The sequence below is a fragment of the Cryptomeria japonica genome, unplaced genomic scaffold (genome assembly GCF_030272615.1).
Source record: "Cryptomeria japonica unplaced genomic scaffold, Sugi_1.0 HiC_scaffold_127, whole genome shotgun sequence".
Taxonomy (NCBI): Eukaryota; Viridiplantae; Streptophyta; class Pinopsida; order Cupressales; family Cupressaceae; genus Cryptomeria; species Cryptomeria japonica.
The window spans coordinates 165,001-169,129 of NW_026728949.1; the positions used below are offsets into that span (position 1 = coordinate 165,001).

The 4,129-nt window shown below is 63.7% G+C and overlaps 1 non-coding gene across 1 annotated transcript; it reads right to left on the reverse strand.

The window, feature by feature from the left end:
- Nucleotides 1-3,462: 3,462 nt before the first annotated feature.
- LOC131865944 (5S ribosomal RNA) lies at nt 3,463-3,581 on the reverse strand. The gene has a single exon (XR_009364579.1). It is a non-coding gene; the product is annotated as a 5S ribosomal RNA (ribosomal RNA).
- Between the last annotated feature and the right edge of the window lie 548 nt (nt 3,582-4,129).

Consider the following 4,129-nt stretch of genomic DNA (forward strand, 5'->3'; position numbering starts at 1 on the left):
CCTTCGCCGGGGTGGGCACCTTGGTGTGCAGACCTTGGCTGGGTTGCGCGCCCTGGTGGGCACCATGGTGCGCACCAAGGAGCGCTCCGAAGTGTGCTCCAAGGTGCGGCCTGCACGAAGTCGGAGCCCGGTTTGCCCCGGGTGTGCACCTCGGGTGGGCACCTTGGTGCGCATGCCTTGCCTGGGCTGCGCACCAGGGCGGGCTCAAGATGGCACCCGCGTTCCTTTTTTTTCACTATCTTTCAAAACGGAAATTTTAAAATCTCATTTTTTTTTGCCTTTTTCTGGAAATTAGTGAAGGCAGCGCATCAAAGGTGCGCACCTCGCTGCCCACCACGGTGCGCAACGCCGGTGGGCACCCGGGAGTGCTTCGAAGTGTGCTCCAAGGTGCTGCGTGCACGTTGTCGGAGCCCGGTTTGCCCCGGGTGCGCACCTCGCGTGCACCTTCGTCGGGGTGGGCACCTTGGCTGGGTTTGCCCCGGCTGCGCTCCGAAGCGGGGTTATTGGAGCGCCGCCTCTTTTTTTGTCGGAGCGTTTGGTGGGGTTTCTCGCATTGGCTCTTCCGAGGCCCGGTTGCCACCCTGGCGCGCACGAAGTCGGAAGTAGGGTTAATTGCCCGGGTGCGCACCTTTGCCAGGGTGGGCACCTTACCTGGGCTGCGCACCAGGGCGGGCTCAAGATGGCACGCGCGTTCCGTTTTTTTCACTATCTTTCAAAACGGAAATTTTAAAATCTCCTTTTTTTTTTGCCTTTTCTGGAAATTAGTGAAGGCAGCGCATCAAAGGTGCGCACCTCGCTGCCCACCTTGGTGTGCTCTGAGGTGCGCACCCGGGAGCGCTACGAAGTGTGCTCCAAGGTGCGGCGTGCACGTTGTCGGAGCCCGGTTTGCCCCGGGTGCGCACCTCGCCTGCACCTTGGCCGGGGTGGGCACCTTGGCTGGGTTTGCCCAGGGTGCGCTCCGAAGCGGGGTTACTGGAGCGCCCCCTCTTTTTTTGTCAGAGCGTTTGGTGGGGTTTCTCGCATTGGCTCTTCCCAGGCCCGGTTGTTGGGTGCGCTCCCACCCTGGCGCGCGCGAAGTTGGAAGTTGGGTTAATTGCCCGGGCGCGCACCTTCGCCAGGGTGGGCACCTTGGTGCGCACACCTTGGCTGGGCTGCGCACCAGGGCGGGCTCAAGATGGCACCAGCATTCCCTTTTTCTCACTATCTTTCAAAACGGAAATTTTAAAATCTCGTTTTTTTTTTGCCTTTTATGGAAATTAGTGAAGGCATCGCATCAAAGGTGCGCACCTCGCTGCCCACCTTGGTGTGCTCCGAGGTGCCCACCACGGTGCGCAACGCCGGTGCGAACCCGGGAGCGCCCCGATGTGTGCTCCAAGGTGCGGCGTGCACGAAGTCGGACCCCGGTTTGCCCCGGGTGCGCACCTCGCGTGCACCTTGGTGCGCACACCTTGGCTGGGTTGCGCGGCCTGGTGGGCACCATGGTGCGCACCAAGGAGCGCTCCGAAGTGTGCTCCAAGGTGCGGCGTGCACGAAGTCGGAGCCCGGTTTGCCCCGGGTACGCACCTCGCGTGCACCTTCGCCGGGGTGGGCACCTCGGCTGGGTTGCGCGCCCTGGTGCGCACCAAGGAGCGCTCCGAAGTGTGCTCCAAGGTGCGGCGTGCACGAAGTCGGAGCCCGGTTTGCCCCGGGTGCGCACCTTCGCCGCGGTGCGCACCATGGCGTGCACGAAGTCGGAGCCCGGTTTGCCCCGGGTGCGCACCTCGCGTGCACCTTCGGCGGGGTTGCGCGCCCTGGTGGGCACCATGGTGCGCACCAAGGAGCGCTCCGAAGTGTGCTCCAAGGTGCGGCGTGCACGAAGTCGGAGCCCGGTTTGCCCCGGGTGCGCACCTCGCGTGCACCTTCGGCGGGGTTGCGCGCCCTGGTGGGCACCATGGTGCGCACCAAGGAGCGCTCCGAAGTGTGCTCCAAGGTGCGGCGTGCACGAAGTCGGAGCCCGGTTTGCCCCGGGTGCGCACCTCGCGTGCACCTTCGCCGCGGTGGGCACCATGGCGTGCACGAAGTCGGAGCCCGGTTTGCCCCGGGTGCGCACCTCGCGTGCACCTTCGCCGGGGTGGGCACCTCGGCTGGGTTGCGCGCCCTGGTGCGCACCAAGGAGCGCTCCGAAGTGTGCTCCAAGGTGCGGCGTGCACGAAGTCGGAGCCCGGTTTGCCCCGGGTGCGCACCTCGCGTGCACCTTCGCCAGGGTGGGCACCTCGGTGCGCACACCTTCTCAATGTTTTCTTGCCTTTTCTGGAAATTGGTGAAGGCAGCGCATCAAAGGTGCGCACCTCGGTGTGCTCCGAGGTGCGAACCCGAGAGCGCTCCGAGGTGCCCACGAAGTCGAAAGTCGGGTTAATTGCATTGTTTTCCCCGGGTGCGCTCCGAGGTGCGCAACATCGGCGCGCACCAAGGAGGGCTCCGAAGTGTGCTCCAAGGTGCGCACGATGGCGTGCACCTCTGGTGCGCACGATTCGGAGCTCGGTTTGACCGGGGTGCGCACACCTTGGCTGGGTTGCGCACCTTTTGTGCGCTCCAAGGTGCGCACGAAGTCGGAGCTCGGTTTGCCCCGGGTGCGCACCTTCGCCAGGGTGCGCACCTTGATGCGCACGCCTTGGCTGGGCTGCGCACCTTGGTGGGCGCCATGGTGCGCACCTTTCGTGCGCTCCAAGGTGCGCACGAAGTCGGAGCTCGGTTTGCCCCGGGTGCGCACCTTGGTGGGCGCCATGGTGCACTCCGAGGTGCCCAAGATTGGTGCGCACCAAGGAGCGCTCCGAAGTGCGCTCCAAGGTGCGCGCGAAGTCGAAAGTTGGGTTAATTGTCCGGTTTGCCTCGGGTGCGCACCTTGCGTGCACCTTCGCCAGGGTGGGCTGGGCTGCGCACACCTTGGCACCCGCGTTTCCTTCATTTTAAATTTTTTTTTTTTACAATCTCTCAAGTGGGAAATTCTATAATCTCAACTTTTTTTGCCTTTTCAGGAAACTTTTGAATGGAGCGCATCATTGGTGCGCTCCGAAGTGTGCTCCAAAGCTCTCTCCAGCTGCGTGCACCTGCCCCGGCCGCGCACCCGGCCCCGCCCAGCTTCGCTCACCTGTCCCGGGCGTCTGGTGCGGAACCTTAGAGTAAGAAACATCACCGTGCACCTTGGCCAACGTGCGCGACTCGACCGAGCGCGCACTGGCCGAGGTGCACACCGATTTCACCTGGGTGCGCGCGCAGCACCTCGGGCGCACCGGGGTGCGCGCACAACGCCCGGGTTGCACCGTGGCCTGTGTGCTCGGGGCGCCTCGGGTGCGCGCTCGGTGTCGCCCCCGCGCGCGCGGTAGTGCGGGCAGCGCACCCCGGCCCGGCCCGGCCCCGACGAGAACGCAAACGGGCAAAAGGTTTATTCAAATAGCATTGCGACGCCCGGCGAAAAACTAAAAAAGGGTGCAACACCGGGACTTCCCGGGAGGTCACCCATCCCAGTACTACTCCGGCCCAAGCGCGCTTAACTGCGGAGTTCTGATGGGATCCGGTGCACTAACGCTGGTATGATCGCACCCGTTATGAGCTTGTCGCAGTGTGTACTTAGCAAACCGCGACCCACGTGCGAATCCACCCCGGCCACCCACCCCCGTCGAGGTGCACACCCTCCCTCGCGAAGTGCGCCCCGTTCGCCAAGTGTGAGCCCTGCCCGGGTGCGCGCACCTTGCTAGGGCGTCGGGTGTGCACCCGGCCCGGCCTACGTGCGTGCACCTGGAGGGGGCGTCGTGTGCGTGCAGTGTCCCGTCTGCAACGCGGTGCCCACACACCACCTTGGGCGCAACGACCTGCGCTCACATGTGGGCCGAGTGCACCTTGGTGCATGTTCGGGGCGCCTCGGGTGCACGCTCGATCTTGCCCCGGTGCACCAAGGCGCTCGGTTTGCCCCGGGTGCGCACTTGGTGCAAGGTGGGCACCCAAAATAGGGATCAAGCACCAAAACACAAGTTTCGGGATGCAAAATGGGACCCAAGGACCACAAATGCGTTCCAAGACCCATGATGGGTCCACGAGAACAAAAATGTGTTCCGAGACTTAATAAACAAATATTGGGTTTTAGGAGAAGAAA